Source organism: Triturus cristatus, chromosome 4_1, assembly GCF_964204655.1.
Source record: "Triturus cristatus chromosome 4_1, aTriCri1.1, whole genome shotgun sequence".
NCBI lineage: Eukaryota > Metazoa > Chordata > Amphibia > Caudata > Salamandridae > Triturus > Triturus cristatus.
In genome coordinates this window covers 384,764,036-384,785,139 of record NC_140585.1, presented here as the reverse complement: position 1 = coordinate 384,785,139, position 21,104 = coordinate 384,764,036, and positions in this window count along the sequence as shown.

The window sequence follows — 21,104 nt, the reverse complement described above, 5'->3', positions numbered from 1 at the left end:
CACTCAGCCATTGACAGATTTCACTATGAGTTACAGCATGCTGCCCTTTCACAAGGAGCACATCCACAAACAAAGTGGTTCCCTTCAGTGCAAGGGTGTACTATGGTCATGTGTATTTTTTATAAGGGCCCGATCTCTCCCCATACAATAATGTTTTGCAAAACCCATAACAAATCAAGAACTGTCAAAAGAGTGGCGACCAACTCCAGACCTATTGGCTTTGCTAATGCCTGTTAGCAATGGTCACTAACAAATCCTAGAAGCATATGTAGCCTCTTTAGCATTTTGATTTCTAAAATCTGTTCATGCTAACATGGGGTGGAGGGATCAACATTATTTTAAGGGTTGCTTTGGCAGCTGGTGCAGAATGACAGAACTCAAGTATTGGGCCCTGGTGCTGCTGTCCGGTTTAGTAACCATAGGTTGGGCCCTCTATCGCAGTTGGTACAGATAGACAGAGCGAGGGTTAATTTTGCCCAACATCCTTGTTTACAGAGATCCCAGGTTAGGGTTCTTTGTTCTGGTCCTGGGTAGCACATACCTGGTTGGTTGCAGTAAGCCCTGGGCCCATAGTCAAAGGGTGCTGTTGAGAGGTGTGTGTGCAAAGACTGGGCTCACTTGCTTCTATTTTGTCATGCCCTGTGTTGAAGATGGAGAATTCACTAATTGGTTTTGTGAGGTTGTCTTCTGTTGTCTAATTCAGGTCATGAGGCCTTATGTTATTACTGGTGAACAAGTGTCTATAGTAATGACTTGGGAGTTATCTAAAAGCTGATCCTCTACCCTCATGCTGTGATATCATCAAAGAACACTTTCCAGTAGTCTTGTCTGCCTCCACCTCATTGACCTGTGATTTAACATTAACTTTAGGGGGATGAGAACCTCTGAAGAAGGAGTTCAAATGTTTCTCTTACATTTGCCTGTTCCATATTTTACATCAAAAGTTCTTGGCACAGTTGTCATCGTTGGGGTGCTTTTTGATGGAGGTCTTTAAAGATGACTGTCAAACTTGTCAACTTTGAGCAATGTGGTCAGTAAATTCTACTTGAAAATGTGCCATATTGTAATAATTTTATGTTTCTCAGACATGACACACAAGTCCCCTTTGTAAATATTTTTTTAAGCCTAGCCTAATACGGTAGGAGATTTGTACTTCAATATACACCAATATTCTGGGATCACTTTTTTCTTTTTCATCATCACTGGGCCCTCAGCCAAACCTGCCACCATAATTTGTGGCCCCTGCAGAAATATTTGTGAGTATCCATTGCCAATATTCTCACATATTGTTTTTCTGTAGGCTGTGTCTCTTAGGGCTTCTATGCTCATGGGCCATGTGGGTATAATCCGTGTGGACCTGCCCCATGGCCCTCATCATTAGTTACGGTTGGACACGTCCATCCTAACTATTATGAGTCTGGTGTCCGAGGACCGTCCAACCCGTGAGGGCACAGTGGTGGCAGTCCTGCCACTGCCTCACCGGCGGTACGACCTTCCCAATACGAGTTTGGCAGTTGGACCGCACTTGGACTGCCGCTGCCACCAAAGAACCGCGAATCCCTGGAGGTGGTGTGGCAGTCAGGAGGCCGGAATATGCTTGGTAAGACCACCCAGGTCCCGCCAAGCATATTATGAGTTTCCTCTCCGCCTGCGGTGTCATGAAGGTTCCTCCTCCATGTACACCATGGAGGAGAGGAAAAAAAGGGGGTGCTACAGGGCCCCCTGTGCCTCCTACGCTTGTGGATGCACACAGGGGGTATGACATGTGCACCCCTGTGTGCATGCACAACAGTTCCTGCGCGGCTTGGACTTTTGAGATGGACTACTGATTGATTGAGTTCATGCCGTGCAGGAACCTTGTGAGACGTTCCCATTGCAGTGCCTTTTTCAAAGGCACCACCACCTTTGAAAGAGGCACCGCACTGGGACCATCAGGCCACCCGTCTGCTAGACCACTTTAAAGTCACAATCTGGTGGGTGGGTGGTGGTGAGTGTCGGTGGTGCGGGGCGTGGCGGTGGCTTACCGGCCACCCCCGCACTGCTGTAACTCGTAATCGAGCCCTTAGTGTTGGTTAACTTCTCTCCCATATGTTGTGCATAGAAGAACATGTCCAGCCTGGAATGTAACTGAAGCAGAGGTGAATAGAATTACATTTTTGTGTATTTGATAGCATGTGCCTCTATAGGTCAACGTCATTTTCATGGCCATTGTTGAATTTATTTTTGGCATTATGTCTTTGGTGTATCAACAATGGTGGCAGTGATCTATAAAAGTCAATTGTGTGAGAACAGTCAGTAGAGGCTTCTACTGAATGGGGTTGGTGGGGCGAGGAGAATAAAAAATAAAATTTTACTTCTATAGGTGCCGCTGGCAACCGCCTATCCTCCGTCGTCTTCTTCGCACTGCAACAGGAAGCACACAGCCTCCCAGAATCCCCTGGCCAATCAGGATGCTGCCTTACAGCAGCGTTGTGATTGGTCTGAGAGCTGTGGTTTGGTGCTCAGACTGGGACAGGGAGGCTGTGAATGTTCCCCACCAGGCTGTGTACGCAGCCTGGTGGGGAACATACAAGGTCCGCAAGGCTGTTTGGTCGGCCCAAGAGGGCAGGTTAAACCGTCCTGCACACTTTAGAGTGTGCTTAATACTCCTCCTCCGAGCCCCTGCTCTGGCCAGCCAAGCCCAACCGCCCGCACCTTACCTAAGCAGGAAGGAAAACTAAAATGCTAATAACATTAGTTATTATAATTTTATTTTTCCGTCTTAAACTGCTCGCAGAGCAGTGGGCGACACTCCTCCGCCTTAGCGGAGGAGCCGCTGCTGAGAACAGTTGAAGTCCCCTTCCATATGCAAGTCTCCTGTGGGTTGTGCATCAGGCCTAGGGTGAGTTTTTCCAGAAATTGTGTTTGGTTGATCTGATGGTGCCAAAACCCACTTTGCTCTCTATCTCAAAGAATGTTGTGATGGATCATAGATGGACTTTGATGCTCCCCACTTGACTCGCCTCAGTATAAGGCATTCAAAGGTGGCAATTTCCAATAGAAGAAATGTAGAAAATTTTGATCCTACAAAAATGACAATCAGGTCTTAAACTTAAAGGTTTTATTTAAGTGTTTTAGGCATCCAGAAGTGAATTATAAATGTTCAAAATCAATTAGTCAATATATCCGAGTGCAAAGCTCAGTTAAATTACAAAATTAATCAAGAACTTAGTAGTTTATTATGAGTTCGGCAGTCTCAAGACCACCGAACTCGTGGTGGCACTGAAATCATTGTAACCTAGGCGATCCAACCGCCTGACTACGAGTCTGGCAGTCAGACAGCCACCAGCCAGCAACAACACCACAAACACCAACAGAATCCTGCCAGGTGCTGGCAGTGTGCAGAGTTAGGAGGAATGGAGACGATGCCGATCCCGGCACCGCTGTCCATATTGACACTTGCCCTTTTGCAAGCCTTTTCATAGCGGTGACACCGCCATGAAAAAGCTGGCAGAATGGCAAGGAGAGTGCCCCAAACAGGGCCTCAGGGCGTCGCTACCCATTTTGTTATGTGACTCGGGGCACATGTTGTGCCCCCCTATACCTGCTCTCTCATGCATGTACTGTGTGGCATGCACAACATGGTGCATGCCAGCAGTGAACGCACGACAGTGCAGGCACTGCTGGGCTGCTGCATTGGCTTCAGGCTCACTTAGTGAGCTGAAGCATGCAGACAGCCAAGAATGCGGCTGGCACACCGCCAACCCAGCTGTCCAGTCGTAATCCAGCGGTCTTGTGGTCGATGTGGCTTCAGCGGCCCAGTGGTCGGACCGCCGAAGTTGTACTAAGGCCCTTAATAAACTAAAAATCATCAAATAAAGAGTATACTATGAGAAATACATCCAGCATATATTTGCTTTTTAAGGTAAAGGAAAAGAGTTCTCTCACATCCAGGAATCACAATCCCGTATACGGTTCTAAACAACGTATTTCCTCCATTCACTACATTAGTACTTAGTTCACAGGCTATTGAACTAATCAGAATAGAGTAAAAGAGAAACCTTACAACAAAAAATATAGTTCTACTACATGAAATTTCTCATGAATAATTGTGTACACGTGATATGATTCTCCCTGGCACAGCTATGTTTAAGCTTGAATGTGTATACTTTATTCAAAACAGTCTGTGAAAGTCTTCCTAAGTCACTGGAAACGTTTGTTTTTATTCTAGTGAGACATGAAATTAAAATTAGCTTGAGTACGAATTTTCAACAATACAAAGCATTAATTTCAGCAAAACAACTATATCAGATAGTAAGGAAATAAAAGCAAGCTAGTATTATTGTTTCACTGTTTAGCACTACTCACAAATCTCTTTCTACAAAAGGGGGGGTGTTAGACCTGGCACCTTGGCGTGAGTTTCCCTTCCACTTTTTGATGGTGTGCCTCGACTGTTTTGCTGGTGTTGTCCGCTCAGGGCACTGCGCCACGGCTAATCCGTGCCGCAGTGCAAGTGCTCCCGAAGTAAAGTGTACCTGTAATTGATGTCCATGATTGGTTTATTGGATTCACTGTCAGTCCCCAGTAAAGTGCACCAGGGGTGCCAGGGCTTGTGAATGCCAATGCTGCTGGTGGGCTTGCAGCGCTGGTTGCGCCACCCACGGAAGCGGCCTTGTAAAGTGTGTCTAGGGTCTGCCACCGCAGACCCTGTGCGCGGTCCGGGACCGTCGCGCTGACTGCGCAAGTGCCCCCACTTGCCAGTCCCTAAACCTTCCCTTACCTACATATTAGCCACCCCTCTGGTAGGCCCACGGGCAGGGTGCATTGTGGGCATAAGGTAGGACATGCCCTGATGTGTGTGGCATGTCTTAGTAGTGAATTACAGCCCTTGTCGTTTTTCACTATTGAAGGCTACCTGCTCTCCATAGGCCAGAATGGGCTGCCTGGATCACGCCAACGCTGTGACCCCAGTGGACTCAGAGAGCATGGTAGAAGTGTCAAGTTTAGTATGCCTGAACTCAGGATGATAAAATACTTCTTGTAGTCAAGTCTATTTTAATATCCTGGGTTTGTAAATACTACTTTTAGAAAGTTAGTATTTACTGACCTGACCATCTCAGTCTGCCTCTGCTGTGTGTATGTGTTCTGCCTGGCAGCAGTAAGGAGCAGGGTTGGGGAATCCCCAGAGACAGGTTGGCTGCCAGGTGGTGGGTAGAGAGATTACACCTGGATGGGTGGGAGGAGTACACCTTGACTCTTGAATAGACCTGTGCTCTGCCACCACAAAGCCGGCGCCACCCCCTGTGGGGCGGCTGATGTCTCTGCCCTGCTGCTGAAAGGAAAGAGCAGACTCACCATAACAAAGTGCTCCAGAACTGGACTGAGCCAGGCCTAGGCCCTCTGGCGCTAAAGAACAAAAGAATCATGGTATAAAAGTAGGAGCCTGGCTCCTAAGAAATCAGAATCCTGTTTACCACAAAGAACCTCTGCCCGACTAGAAGGAGAAGAAGACGCCGGAGGAGCTGGCCTGCTGCTTGCCTTGCTGAGAGAGGAGAGGAAGAGACTTACTGAAAAGACTTTGCTACTTTGTGCTTGAACATTCTCCAAGGGCTTGATCTGAGCTTGCCCCCTGAACTGAACCCCAGGAACAGTGGGTTCTCTGTGCTTCTTGCTCGTCCTCCAATTCGAGCCGTGTGTGCATCCCGCTGGAAAAGAGACTGCGCCCCTCATCGCCCCTCCTAGGGCCGTGACACTCAGAAGCTCGCCTGCCTCCAACCCGTGAGAGCCCCGCTCCGTCCGGAGCCGCTCTCTGTTCCCGGGCCAGGCCGCCTGCATCCCTGTCACCGCCTGCCATTGGAGTGCGCTGAACGCGCTATCACCCCTCCTGCCGGAAGCCGTCCGACGACTGTGATCTACGCCGGGTCACCCAGCTGCACTAACCGTGCCCTGCGACCCCGCTTCGCTATCCCCGGACTTCTCAGGCCGCGCCGCCCCCGCTGTGGAGACCCTCCTGCACCGCCGTGCTAAAGGGTCGCTGGCCGCGCCTGCCTACGTGCCCACACCTGCTGATTGAGGACCCAAGAACACTTCCCAAGCTGAGAGTCGCACCGACCTGTGCCGACTCTCCTAATCACGAAAGAAGTCCAGTATCGGGCTCGGGGCCCGCAACGCCTTATTTCCCCGTTCGCAGGAACCGATCTCTGTGAGTACTGGAACTACGAGTAAAGAGACTACGAAGTATCCATTTGAAACTACGAACCAAGAACATTTGCCTGCTGTATAACCTGGTGGCCTAGCGACAACGTTATTGGTCTTGTGATAAGTCTGTTGAGATATATATACCTTATTTTTACATAAAGAATCGTATTTTTATATATATCCAAGTCTGGTGTCCGTTTCTGGGGGGATTGATGTATTTACTGTGTGTACGATTGTAAGTGCTTAACCAACAACGCCTGAGGAATCGCCTTGGCTGCTCACGCCACGCACCTAGAGGGTGAGCAAGGGTCATTCGCGAGGGGTTATCCTGCGCCCTGACGTGGAGGAGAGGGTTCCTGCTTGACACAAGGGCAACCTTGCGCCAACCAGAGATCCCCGACTCTAACATTGTTGGCAGCGGTTGGGATTTCGGATTTGCACTTGTAATTTGCATACAGTGAATTATTAATCACCAGATAGTGAGAGCAGACCAAATAACGCAGCCACAGGTTTGTAGTTGTTGAACTTTGTTGAGACATCTGCCATTACTGCAACCATGCCTGGCTCGCACTCCGCTGGAAGAGCACTCTCTGTGATTTCTGGAATAGATGAGGTGGATTGGGAGAGACTGGAAGGCTACTCGATGGAGCAATTGAAAGGCTACAGTGTAAAATTCCGAGTCCCCCATGCTGGATTCAAGAGGAGAACCCAGTACGCCAAGGCGCTGAGAGCCTGGAAGGAGTCACGAGACCCACGGAATGCGGGGGACATCGTTCCACCCGACAACCTTGAGGAGCCCAGCAGAGTCCGGTCGCCAGAGGAGCTGGCAGACAGGGCAGCCGACAGGGCGCATGCAATGGAGATGGCAAAGTTGGCCGGACAAATGGAAATGGAAAAGCAGAAGTTGGCCCTGGAGGCACAACAACGCCAAATGGATCATGATATCAGATTGAAGGAGTTGGAACTGAAGGCGAAAAGTTTGGATACCGCTCCTTCTGGTGGCAGCACTCCACCAGCGCAGGTAGAGTCCAAGGTGTACATCCCCAAAGATGTAGTGAAGGAGTATTTCAGAAAGGATGACATAGGGCAGTGGTTTAGGGCCTACGAGGTGGCCATGTCCTCACACCGGGTCCCTGAGAAAGACTGGGGAGCGGGGTTGTGGGGAAGGTTCCTTGCTGAAGGGCGTGACACCCTGTTAGATTTGCCCTTGGAAGTCCAGACCTCATACCCCCATATGAAGGAAGCTTTAATGACCAGGTATGGGTTAACTCCTGAGCTATATAGACAGAGGTTCAGGGAGACCAAGAAGATCCCTGAGAGTACGTATGTGGAATATGTGACCTTTTTCTGCAGAGCGCTGGATGGTTGGGTGAAGGGTAGCAAAGTGGATGATTATCAAGGGCTGCTTGATTTAATTGCATGGGAGCACTTGTCCAGTCAATGTTTTCCTGAGCTACGCCAGCACCTGATAGATAGCAAGCTGTCCAACCCGAGGAAGCTTGCTGAGGAGGCGGACCGCTGGCTCAGCACCAGGGTCCACAAGGGTCAAGTGGGAGACTCCGCCAAAGGTGGGCAGGGTCCCCAGCAGAAGAGTGGGGGGGACAAGGGTAAACAGAAGGGGTTCCAAAAAGGCCCCCAAAGTAATTCCCAAGGGAACCAGCAGAAGGGTTCTCAGCCTCCCCCAACCCCGCAGCAGAACGGGGCCCCGACAGGTAGACCTGTTCCAAAGGGGCCCTTCAATTGTTATAGGTGTGGTGACCCGGGTCACATTGCCTCTGATCCTAAGTGTCGCCTGTTTGGTAAGACCGCACCCACTGGTGCTCCACCCCGGCAAGTAGCTAGTGTTAACTTTGGGGAGGAAGTAGCAGTCCAGGAGGGTGGGGGTCCCGGGCAGATGACCCTAGTCTCGCTAGGAGACAGTGAGATGGTCCCTGTAACCTACCTGCCCTCTAACACTAAGAAATATGGGCAAGTGGTGACCATCAATGGAAGGAAGGTGGAGGCTCTTAGAGATACAGGAGCCAGCGTGACCTCGGTGAGGCAACACCTGGTGTCTCAAGAGCAGATTGTACCCAATGCCTACTATAGGGTTGTCAATGCTGACAACGTAGAGAGTCGTTGTCCAATGGCTCAAGTTCCCTTTGAGTGGGGGGAGGTCTCTGGCACTCTACAAGTCGCTGTGAGAACTGACATGCCTGTAGATTGTCTGCTAGGGAACGACCTGGAGAGCTCCCCTTGGGAAAAGGTGGAGAAGACCACGCATCTGAGGATGGTGGGTCTACCCGACTGGGCGTGCGTGACCACCCGGTCCATGGCAGCCAGTAGGGGTGTTGAGAGGGTCCTGGAGCCTGAGGGAGAGGTCCAGGAACCGGCCTTAGGGAGAAGGCGCAGGAGGCGCGGGAAACCGGCCCCCGAAGTTCCCACGGCCCAGGAGGAAGTAGACCCTGAGGGGGATACTCTGGAGCCTACCGGGGAACAGATTGCCGAACTGGGAGATCTGCCTGAGCTGACCCATTGGCAGCAAGAAGGAGGTCCCTCCAGGGAGGAATTCTGCAGGGAGCAGAAAGAATGCCCTTCTCTCGTGGGTATGCGGCAACAGGCTGCAGACCAGGCCAATGGTGTTCAGGCCAAAACACACTACGTGTACTGGGAGAGTGACCTCCTGTATTCCGAGCCTAAGGCTGCTGAACCTGGGTCAGCCCGTGTGCTGGTGGTACCCCAGAAGTTCAGAACCTTCCTACTGGGGCTGGCTCACGAAGTGCCGTTAGCAGGACATTTGGGGATGGACAAGACCTATGACAGGCTTGTCACCCACTTTTACAGGCCCCAAATGCATAAGAATTCCGATTCCTACTGCAGAACCTGTCAGACTTGCCAGGCAAGTGGTAAGAGCGGAGGGAAGCACAAGGCTCCTCTGCAACCTTTCCCGGTGGTCGGTACGCCATTCCAACGAGTGGGTATTGATATTGTGGGGCCTCTGGATCCCAAGACAGCCCTGGGCAACAGGTTCATCCTGGTCTTGGTGGACCATGCCACCCGGTACCCTGAAGCCATCCCTCTGAGGACAGTGACGGCCCCCGTGGTGGGACGGGCACTGATGGGAATTTTCTCCCGAGTGGGATTCCCTCTAGAGGTGGTGAGCGACAGGGGGACCAATTTCATATCCACGTATATGAAATCCCTGTGGAAGGAGTGTGGGGTAACTTACAAGTTCACCACTCCTTACCATCCCCAAGGAAATGGGTTGGTTGAGAGATTCAACCGAACCCTCAAAGGCATGATCATGGGCCTGGACGGTCCAATGAGGCGTAAGTGGGACGTCCTCTTGCCATGCCTGCTCTTCGCTTACCGAGAGGTGCCACAGAAGTCTCTAGGGTTCAGCCCCTTTGAGCTTCTGTATGGTCACCCGGTAAGAGGACCTCTGAGTTTGGTAAAGGAAGGCTGGGAGTAATCTCCCAGGAAACCTCCCCAGAATGTATATAGTTACATGCTGGCCTTCCGAAACCAGACTCGGCGTTTCAGGCAACTTGCTGAGGCAAATCTGGAAGCCAGCCAGGAGGAGATGAAGCGGTGGTACGACCGGAATGCCACTCTGGTAGAGCTTCAACCTGGACAAAAGGTGTGGGTCTTGGCCCCAGTGGAGCCTTGTGCACTTCAGGATAAGTGGACAGGTCCATTTGAGGTTGTGGAGCGCAAAAGTCCTATCACCTACTTGGTGGACATGCAGACTCCCAGGAACCCTTTGAGGGTCCTACATGTTAACCGCCTTAAGCCCCACTTAGAGAGGACCGAAGTGGGCATGCTGCTGGCCACTGATGATGGAATGGAAGAGGAGACCGAGCCTCTTCCTGACCTCTTAGTGGCCTCTGAGAAAGATGGGTCAGTGGATGGAGTTAACCTCTCACCCACCCTGACGCCCGAACAACAGGAAGACTGCCGCCACTTGCTGGGACAGTTTTCCGACCGATTCTCCCTGGTTCCTGGTGTCACAGATTGGTGCGTCCATGATGTGGACACAGGAGACAGCTTACCTGTAAAGCACAAGGCTTACAGGGTAACTGACAGGGTCAGAGCTTGCATCAAGGAGGAGGTCTCCAAAATGCTTGCGCTAGGGGTGGTTGAGTCCTCCAGCAGTCCTTGGTCCAGCCCCGTGGTCTTGGTCCCAAAGGCTGCTGCGCCGGGAGCCACACCGGAACTCCGGTTCTGTGTGGACTACAGAGGACTCAATTCAGTCACGAAGACTGACGCGCACCCCATCCCCAGAGCTGATGAGCTCATTGATCGGCTGGGGGCTGCCCGGTTCCTCAGCACGTTTGATTTAACGTCTGGGTACTGGCAGATCGCCTTGACCGATGGGGCCAAAGAGAGGTCAGCATTCTCTACACCAGATGGGCACTTCCAGTTCCGAGTCATGCCATTTGGGATGAAGAATGCCCCTGCCACCTTTCAGAGGTTGGTCAACCAGGTACTGGTTGGGCTGGATGCGTTCAGTGCCGCCTACCTGGATGACATCGCAGTGTTCAGTGCCACCTGGCCTGAACACCTGCGCCACCTCTGGGAAGTGTTGATGGCGCTGCGCCGAGCAGGCCTCACGATCAAGGCAAGCAAGTGCCAGATCGGGCAGGGTTCCGTGGTGTACTTGGGACACCAAGTGGGGAGTGGCAAGGTGGCACCCTTGCAACCCAAAATTGAGACCATCCTGGCTTGGGAACCCCCCACGACGCAGACCGCAGTGAGGGCCTTCCTGGGGCTCACTGGGTACTACAGGAGGTTTGTCAAGGGCTATGGAACGATCGTTGCCCCCTTGACAGAGCTGACTTCGAAGAAGCAGCCCAGGAACGTGATTTGGACTGACACCTGTCAGAAAGCTTTCGACACCCTGAAGACTGCCATGTGCACGGCACCCGTGCTCTTGGCCCCTGACTTCTCCAAGGAATTCCTAGTGCAGACAGACGCTTCAGAGCATGGTGTAGGGGCTGTTCTCTCACAGATGACTGAGGAGGGCTGGGACCAACCCGTAGCCTTCATCAGTAGGAGGTTACTTCCACGGGAAAGTAGGTGGAGTGCAATTGAGCGAGAAGCATTTGCTGTGGTCTGGGCGCTGAAGAAGCTAAGACCCTACTTGTTTGGGTCTCACTTCCGGGTTCAGACGGACCACAGGCCCCTCAGATGGTTGATGCAAATGAGGGGTGAAAACCCGAAGCTGTTGAGGTGGTCCATCTCCCTACAGGGTATGGACTTTACGGTGGAACACCGTCCTGGTACAGATCACGCCAACGCTGACGGTCTGTCCAGGTATTTCCGCCTTAGTGACGAGGAACCCCCTGGGCAAGGGTAGTTCTCCCCACATTTCAGCTGGAGGGGACACGTGTTAGACCTGGCACCTTGGCGTGAGTTTCCCTTCCACTTTTTGATGGTGTGCCTCGACTGTTTTGCTGGTGTTGTCCGCTCAGGGCACTGCGCCACGGCTAATCCGTGCCGCAGTGCAAGTGCTCCCGAAGTAAAGTGTACCTGTAATTGATGTCCATGATTGGTTTATTGGATTCACTGTCAGTCCCCAGTAAAGTGCACCAGGGGTGCCAGGGCTTGTGAATGCCAATGCTGCTGGTGGGCTTGCAGCGCTGGTTGCGCCACCCACGGAAGCGGCCTTGTAAAGTGTGTCTAGGGTCTGCCACCGCAGACCCTGTGCGCGGTCCGGGACCGTCGCGCTGACTGCGCAAGTGCCCCCACTTGCCAGTCCCTAAACCTTCCCTTACCTACATATTAGCCACCCCTCTGGTAGGCCCACGGGCAGGGTGCATTGTGGGCATAAGGTAGGACATGCCCTGATGTGTGTGGCATGTCTTAGTAGTGAATTACAGCCCTTGTCGTTTTTCACTATTGAAGGCTACCTGCTCTCCATAGGCCAGAATGGGCTGCCTGGATCACGCCAACGCTGTGACCCCAGTGGACTCAGAGAGCATGGTAGAAGTGTCAAGTTTAGTATGCCTGAACTCAGGATGATAAAATACTTCTTGTAGTCAAGTCTATTTTAATATCCTGGGTTTGTAAATACTACTTTTAGAAAGTTAGTATTTACTGACCTGACCATCTCAGTCCGCCTCTGCTGTGTGTATGTGTTCTGCCTGGCAGCAGTAAGGAGCAGGGTTGGGGAATCCCCAGAGACAGGTTGGCTGCCAGGTGGTGGGTAGAGAGATTACACCTGGATGGGTGGGAGGACTACACCTTGACTCTTGAATAGACCTGTGCTCTGCCACCACAAAGCCGGCGCCACCCCCTGTGGGGCGGCTGATGTCTCTGCCCTGCTGCTGAAAGGAAAGAGCAGACTCACCATAACAAAGTGCTCCAGAACTGGACTGAGCCAGGCCTAGGCCCCCTGGCGCTAAAGAACAAAAGAATCATGGTATAAAAGTAGGAGCCTGGCTCCTAAGAAATCAGAATCCTGTTTACCACAAAGAACCTCTGCCCGACTAGAAGGAGAAGAAGACGCCGGAGGAGCTGGCCTGCTGCTTGCCTTGCTGAGAGAGGAGAGGAAGAGACTTACTGAAAAGACTTTGCTACTTTGTGCTTGAACATTCTCCAAGGGCTTGATCTGAGCTTGCCCCCTGAACTGAACCCCAGGAACAGTGGGTTCTCTGTGCTTCTTGCTCGTCCTCCAATTCGAGCCGTGTGTGCATCCCGCTGGAAAAGAGACTGCGCCCCTCATCGCCCCTCCTAGGGCCGTGACACTCAGAAGCTCGCCTGCCTCCAACCCGTGAGAGCCCCGCTCCGTCCGGAGCCGCTCTCTGTTCCCGGGCCAGGCCGCCTGCATCCCTGTCACCGCCTGCCATTGGAGTGCGCTGAACGCGCTATCACCCCTCCTGCCGGAAGCCGTCCGACGACTGTGATCTACGCCGGGTCACCCAGCTGCACTAACCGTGCCCTGCGACCCCGCTTCGCTATCCCCGGACTTCTCAGGCCGCGCCGCCCCCGCTGTGGAGACCCTCCTGCACCGCCGTGCTAAAGGGTCGCTGGCCGCGCCTGCCTACGTGCCCACACCTGCTGATTGAGGACCCAAGAACACTTCCCAAGCTGAGAGTCGCACCGACCTGTGCCGACTCTCCTAATCACGAAAGAAGTCCAGTATCGGGCTCGGGGCCCGCAACGCCTTATTTCCCCGTTCGCAGGAACCGATCTCTGTGAGTACTGGAACTACGAGTAAAGAGACTACGAAGTATCCATTTGAAACTACGAACCAAGAACATTTGCCTGCTGTATAACCTGGTGGCCTAGCGACAACGTTATTGGTCTTGTGATAAGTCTGTTGAGATATATATACCTTATTTTTACATAAAGAATCGTATTTTTATATATATCCAAGTCTGGTGTCCGTTTCTGGGGGGATTGATGTATTTACTGTGTGTACGATTGTAAGTGCTTAACCAACAACGCCTGAGGAATCGCCTTGGCTGCTCACGCCACGCACCTAGAGGGTGAGCAAGGGTCATTCGCGAGGGGTTATCCTGCGCCCTGACGTGGAGGAGAGGGTTCCTGCTTGACACAAGGGCAACCTTGCGCCAACCAGAGATCCCCGACTCTAACAGGGGGGTACAAGGGATAGGTTTAAAGACCAGGACAGTATATAATCCCCAAATCAACATATAATATACATATAAGAAGGGGGTCTAAAAACAGGGCAAACAGTAGGGGAGAGGCAGGGCAGCCCTGTCTTATTCCCCTACCGATTGAGAATGGCGCCGTCTCTTCCCCCATAATTCGTAATCTTGCTATAGGGTTGACATACAAGACCTGTATTGCTTTCACGAATGAATCCCCTAGGGCATAAGCCTCGAGGGTCTGCCATAAATAGCTGCATGACACCCTATCAAAGGCCTTCTACGCATCTAAAAAAGCTACCCCCATTGGTTTGGAGGAAATCTTGGTAGCATCAAATAGGGTAATTAACCTCCTAACGTGATCTACAGTTCCTCTTCCTTGTATAAACCCGTGCTGCCAAACTGAAACAAGATGATGCATCACAGAGTTCAAGCGTGAAGCAAAAATCTTGGAATAAAGGTTGGCATCACTGTTTATCAGCGTTATAGGCCTATATGAGCCTAAATTCATAGGATCTTTGCCCTTTTTTAAAAAGAGGACAATATTCGCAATACCCCAAGTGTGGTGTAGCTCCTTCCCTGATCTCCTAAAATAAACTGAGCATAGAATGATAAATCTCGCTGAAGACTTTATAGAACTCTATAGGGATACAGTCAGTTCCCAATGCCTTGCCCGATGGAAGGGCTTGGAGAGCACTAAACAGCTCCTCCTGTGTAATCTCTGCCCCTAGCCGGGCATCCTCCTCCTCTGGGACTTTTCCGATCGGGTCGAATTCCTGTACTTCCGGATTTTATAAATAACCATCGCAGGATGGGACCAAGTAAAGGTCTTCATAAAATTCCCTAAAAGCCTCTCTAATCTCGGCAGGCTCAGTCACAACTTTGTCCTGCATGTTTTTAGTCCTATCTATATATCCTGCTGCCACCTGCTGTCTGGCACTTTTTGCCAATAATCTGCCCACGGTCTCACTATATTCATAGCAATCCTGCCTCTTAGCTAAGTATTTCCCCGCAAGCCTGTCAGCATTGAAATCATTCAGACAGGCTTTAGTTATATTGATAGAGCTCATGATTCTGACCACCTCGCCTCCACGAGTCACGGTACTAATCAATTCTGTTTTCAATCGGGCAAGCTTTTGATAAACTGTTTAATCTGTTCTACCTCTTTTTTTCGCTCGCTCAAGCAGTGTTTCAGGATCTCACCACTCACTGACATTTTAAAAGCATCCCAAACCATTCCAGGGGGGGCCCTACCACTATTATTATCAAAGATTTCCCCGATCCAACCCTTAATATATTCAATACATTTTTGATCTGATAGCAGAGCCCTCTCAAAAGTCCATCTTGAATACTCATTCCTTGCTGCAGTTACTGAAAACTCTAGGACTACCGGGTTATGATCGAACATAACTCTGGGGAAAAGCTCAATCCGTGCCTCTTGGAGTATAGATGGCGAGGTTAAAAAGTAGTCCAATCTAGCAAACTTGCCCTGTGGAGCTGAATAGAAAGTATAACTGGGCTCCGGAGCTCTAAGTTTAGGCCAAGCGTCTACCAAATCAATATCATTTACAAAGTTTTTAAACGCCCTCATTGAATGTGGCAATCCGCCCTTTACTGGAGGTTCCTAATGTTCCCAGAATACCTCTAGATCCATTAAGATTTAAATCCCCACACACCACAAACGGTGCTGGCCAAGATGGTAATTCATTGGCCAAAAACAGAATAGCAATGGGTCATCTAGGACAGGAGCATAGACCCTATATAATGTAAATGAGCCGGTTGTATGCCTGCATTCCAATAATACCCAACTACAATTCCTATCGACCGCTTTCCTACCGAAGTTGATGACACTGCCTTTTATGAGAACTGCAACCCCCTTAATCTTCCCATCTTGTGTAGTGTAAGCTGCTACCTTCAACCCCAGGGATTTAAGTAGGTTGCTATCATTCCAGGCGATGTGGGTCTCCTGTAGACAATAAAGATCTGCATTAAATACCTTGAGATCTTTCTGGATCCTCCTCCTCTTAGCGATGTCATTAAGCCCACAAATATTAATAGAAGCAATGCGAACTTTAGCCATTATTCCAATAAAACATTATTTCCAGCTGTGTTACCATGTCTGAATTAACACAAATACTGTACTGGCCCTGCAGGCAGTCACGTGCAGTCTTCCTTCCAGATTGCTCTCTAACCTTACACACCTACAAAAAATGACACCCATAGTAAACATTGTGCTTCGGCTGCAATTTACACTTCACCTTACCACCGTGAATTCCCCCTGTCGCATTCCCCCCACCTCCCAACCCACCACCCCATCTCCAGCCCTCCCTCCCTCCCTCCCCTACCCTTAGAAGCAGCCAGACCGAAAGGGTCTGAGTGATGGAGGCGGGAAAGAGCATTGCAGCTCCCACCCCATCTAGCCAAAACATTGGAGTCCTAATGTAGGACCATATTTGTTTGATCTTGCTCTGATGTTGACTCCCCTGGATTTCAGCCAATCCCGAAATCTGGCACTGATGTAAGGGAGTGAATTGAGCCCTCAGTGACTATTCTAAGTTTTGCTGGGTATGTTAGGGTGTATTTCAAGCCCAATTGACATAGATGGCTATTACTCCTATGAAGGAACTCTATTGACATTACACTGAGCTGTTTAATGTCTTTTAGGTTTTGATTTTTTATTATAAATCAGCATCATTGGTCTCATTGTTCTAAGGGATGATTCATTCCTGGTAACTAGTTTGTTGTGATCTGCCCTCAGTAGTCCTAGGGTCCAGGGCCACCACGTCTATTTTAGCTTCTAAGACGTTTCTCATATCCAGTATAGCTTGCAGAATTTTGTCACAGGTACCTGTGTGCTCATTCAGCTTAGTCGCGATGTGTTTCAGGGAGTCTCTGCCGCCATTTTCACCCATGCTTCTTATTAAGATATCCTCTTTTATTATTGGTGTTTTGGGGGATTTGGGTATCGCTTTGCTGTTGGCTGCGGTGGCTAATGTTACGCCAACTTGTGTAGATTCTCCTCCCATTTCTCCAGAACTCTAATCTGACTGTGGTGTGTCACCTTCTGGTTGCAAGAGCTTCATTACGACTCTGAACTTTTATGTTTTAGTTCACAATATTGCAGTGGACGTTTCGAGCTCTCCTGCATAAACGTCCTCTCGAACAATAAAAAATTGAACTTTACTTCTCTACTTCAGGGTGGGCTTCGGAGGGACACCAACCGCCTGGCATCGACTTCAGATGGGCAGAGAGAAGTCGCATCTGCTTGGGCAGACGTGACTCAGACGTTCCTCTGTCTATGCTCTTCTGCAAAGCACTGAAGGAACACTTCACCCAAACGCTGTCGACCCCAGAGACACTGTCTGGTGTTGTAACAAAGATGTTCGTTTGAACATGTATCTTCTGCTTCTGCTTTTGTATTTGTGCGCGGTAAAATGCTGAGAATTAGTGTGCAGTGCAACTCAAGCTCGAAATTAAATTGGACGAGTGGTGTGAACATTCTGAGGACACATCACACATTATGATTGCCCGCCTAACTATTAATCTGTCTGACAGCCAGCAGACAGCAGTGCAAGCGTCAGAATGTTTCCCAGTCTTTACATTGTCACACCGGGTCTCAGCTACCTGCTGATTATGCGTAGCGTCGTGGACTTGTCTGACAGGAAACAATTAATTCGACAGCTAGCCAGCCGCCAGCAGAAAACAAAACATGAACAAGTATCAAACAGAAAATAAAAATGGCATTGCCAATTTCTAAAATAGAAATCAATTGTCAACTGCAATGCTGCTGGGAAATAAGTTACTACCCGTCTTCCCTGCACACCTCCACAGCCCTGTGAACCTTAAAGGCGAGACATAGGGGGACTTTCTGTCCTCTGGGACAAGCTGTTCGCTGACAGACTACTGCAGTGGATTACAGATGTCGTGGAAATATCCCAGTTCATCAGTATTTTATACATCGCATTCAAACGAGTAACTAACGTTAGTAAGAAAATAACGTCGTTCCTATTCCTGTAATAGACTAATACATGTTGATGGTTCGCTCATAAGGTGGGATGATATCACAGCTGGCACAGAATTCCGAAATAATATTTGAAGGACGATTTAAGATCAAGGAATGCAAGCCCTTGGACAGTAAAGAACCCTTAGAATCCGGCAAGAGTACCTATGGTAGCAAAACTTAAACTACCTTTGGCTAACAGACAGTGATGCCTCTGACTGCGGCTGCTCACAGATGGGGCGGGCCTGTTTGTAGAAGTTCTTCCGGTGGATTCTGAGCATGCCCACGCGTTATTGCAGGGTCGCGTGAAGGAAGTGAATGGGGGAGGGGCTGGAGTCAATGCGCAAACAACTGTGGCTGCTGCAGGGAAACCCTCAAAGAGCTCCCCAACCCTTGACAGTATTCTCGTGGAGGAGCATTTATTTGTCTGGTAAAGGGGAGGAGTTCTCCTGTAGAATCGCAGCCCCAGGGGTTGTGAGAGTGAATAGGGAACAGGAGGGAGTAGTACATGTATCTAGAATAAGCACTGGCAAAGCTAAATGTTTTTGGCTTCAACGTTCTAAGACATGCAAGCAAAAGCATACTCCAAAACTATTTGCATGCGTCCTTACATTAAAGCCAGGTCTATCGGCAAGATCGGCAAAAGGATTTTCAGTGTCCCAGGCTAAATGATTTGCTGTTTATGCTTCAACTGTTGTCTTTTTTAGGTCTCGGCTAGGCAGTGCGTGCACTCTCTCTTCAAGACATGCTGTATACAGGATATGGCCATAAAGCTCCACCCACTTTCCGCCCATCTTTTTAATTGGCTCCTGTCCCTGTCCTATGTAAATGGTGGCTTTTCATTGGTCAATGGGCTTAGTAGTCCCTCCTTAGTACCACCTTGTTTCTTCTTGTAACCTCCCATGAGGACACCCCCTGTCATTTGTTGTTACTTCCTAGGTTTTAATTAAAGCCTCAAGGGACTATTTTCTTAAAAAGCTTAAAGCAGGACACACATTTGGTCCTAAGGTAGGCTGGCAGTGGTTACTTCACTCACTAGAACATCTCACAGTTATATGAGACCGTCTATAAATTTCCATTTGTCAGCTCCACACAGAGTACAACTTAATCCGGAAGTAATATAATAATTCGTTTGCCACATTTCAAACCTACTAATTGTATATATGGACATAGCTATTTGAATGTAAAAGTGGTACTGTCTTGCATCCAATGCATTATGGGTAGGGTTGATTTACCATATCTTCTGCAGGGTGCAGTAGCATATGTGACCAAAGGACCTCTTTTGGACCACATATGGTACCGCACGCTGCAACATGGCTAGGTAAAAAAAATTGGCATTTATAATGTCAATAACTCCAACTTCAACAAATGCCAGACCGATTGCATTTCCAATGAAATAGGTCATGCATTTGTTCAAAGTTATAGCTGTTGGCGTTGAAAATGACAATGTTTTTTACTTTTGCTTTTTTAGGTCGAGCCTAGAGTCAGCGGGAGCAAAACCTCTGACCTTATGGTCAGGTTAACCGCTCTCCCCTCCCGCAGCTCCGTCATTGCACTGCTGCCCCCTGCACCCTCCTGCATCCAGGTAAGGTGTTTGAGGCCCTCCTCCACCCGCAGGCTCCTGCCTGCGCCTCATCTCTGGTGGTCCAGTGGGAGAGCCTTGCTCTTCTGCTGGTCCGCTTGGCCAGCCTTCTGTCTGCTTTCCCTGCTTTTGTCTGCCTGTGCCCTGTTTGTCTGTCTGGGTTTATTTGACAGTTTTGTGTCATTTTTTAGGTCTCGCCTGACCCAGCGCATGCGCTGGTCTGGCGAGACTTATTGAGAGGGCTTCAAAAAGTGCTACCAGGCCAGCCTAGAGCTACAGTGCATGTGAGCAGGCGCGCGCGCCGTGATTACTTTCACTTTGATGTTTGATCGTGATCGCGATCACTTTCGCGGCCGCTTGTTCTTCTTTCGTCTGTCTTACCTGCATCCTGCCACTGGCCGCTTGTTCTTCTTTCGTCTGTCTTGCCTGCGTCCTCCACCCATCACCAATTGTCTGCAGCCATAAATGAATACCCCAATAACTAGGCATACGCCTACCTCCAGTGGTCTCTTCCTGAGCTCCATTTATTTATGAGTACTACGCCAAGCGAAAGCTCGTGACTTCAGTGGAAATACTTGCTCTAACAACGGCCTTAAGTGTTGCAGCTGACCCCACCCTCCCATGCCTTCTTCCTTATGCGTGGTAACCTTACAGAATGTTCATGCCCTATATAGGTGTTCTGTGTGTGCCTATGTGACTTTGTGGGTGCCCAGCTGTGTTTTGTGTGTATGTCTTTAGTCCTTGTTGTAGATGCGTTTATATAATGGTTCTGCTTTAATGTGCTGATGCGGGAAGACACAGGCATGCACAAATGAGGTATCCTTTCTTAGCACATTAAGCCCAGACTTATTAGCTTTGCCAATACGGTTATTCATAGTAGCTTTCATTCGCCACTTTTGATTGATTCAGCTCTTCCGTGTCCTCTCTAATCTGTGTACACACAGATCCTGCATTCATAACAAGACTACGTTTGTGGGTCCTTTTGATGTAAATACATACCCCCCCCCCCCACGGCTTTTGTGTGATTGATGCTACTTCACAAAAAGGCAGTGGCCAAATTGAGTTCTTGGTGTGTTGGCTGTAAGCTGGCTAGAATGTGTAACTTGGTCATTACTTGAATGTGGAGGCACCCACATGGACTATGGCACTTAAGAATGTAATTTATTCAGGTTGGTTTTGCAGCATGTGGCTTGACAAATTTGTATAGCTGGGGGTTAGTTATACAGTGTTAACTGTTAGTGCTTGTTGTTGAAGTTGGTTTCATCCAGCTGTTATATCGCGCTCTGACTAGGGACTCCTACTCCTTGTCGTTGGTAAACCCTTGCATAAATCGCTACCTCTCACAAGCCACAACAGAATTAAAGAAGAGTCAGTAGATCTGACTTGTGAAGAAGATGCCATGCACATGTATCCAAAGGCTACCCTGCACACAACTTTGTATTTGTACAGGCTTAATGCACGCTCCATGCACTGAATTAGATTGTAAAACTATCAATGGTGAAAGGGTGGGAATAAATGTTTTGAACGTGATGTCTTTAAATATGTTCATGTTGCAGTGCATTGGTGTGTGGTAGGGTTAGTATGCATAGGTTAGTGCAAATGTCACAAGCAGTGTAAAGGCTGGAGAAAACGTTACTACACGTACTGGTAGCATAATATCTTGTAATATTTTCCATAGTATGACCAAGGTATTGTTTTATTGCTATTATATGCATAGTCTTGTATGGGTGCAGGCATCACCGTTATTCCT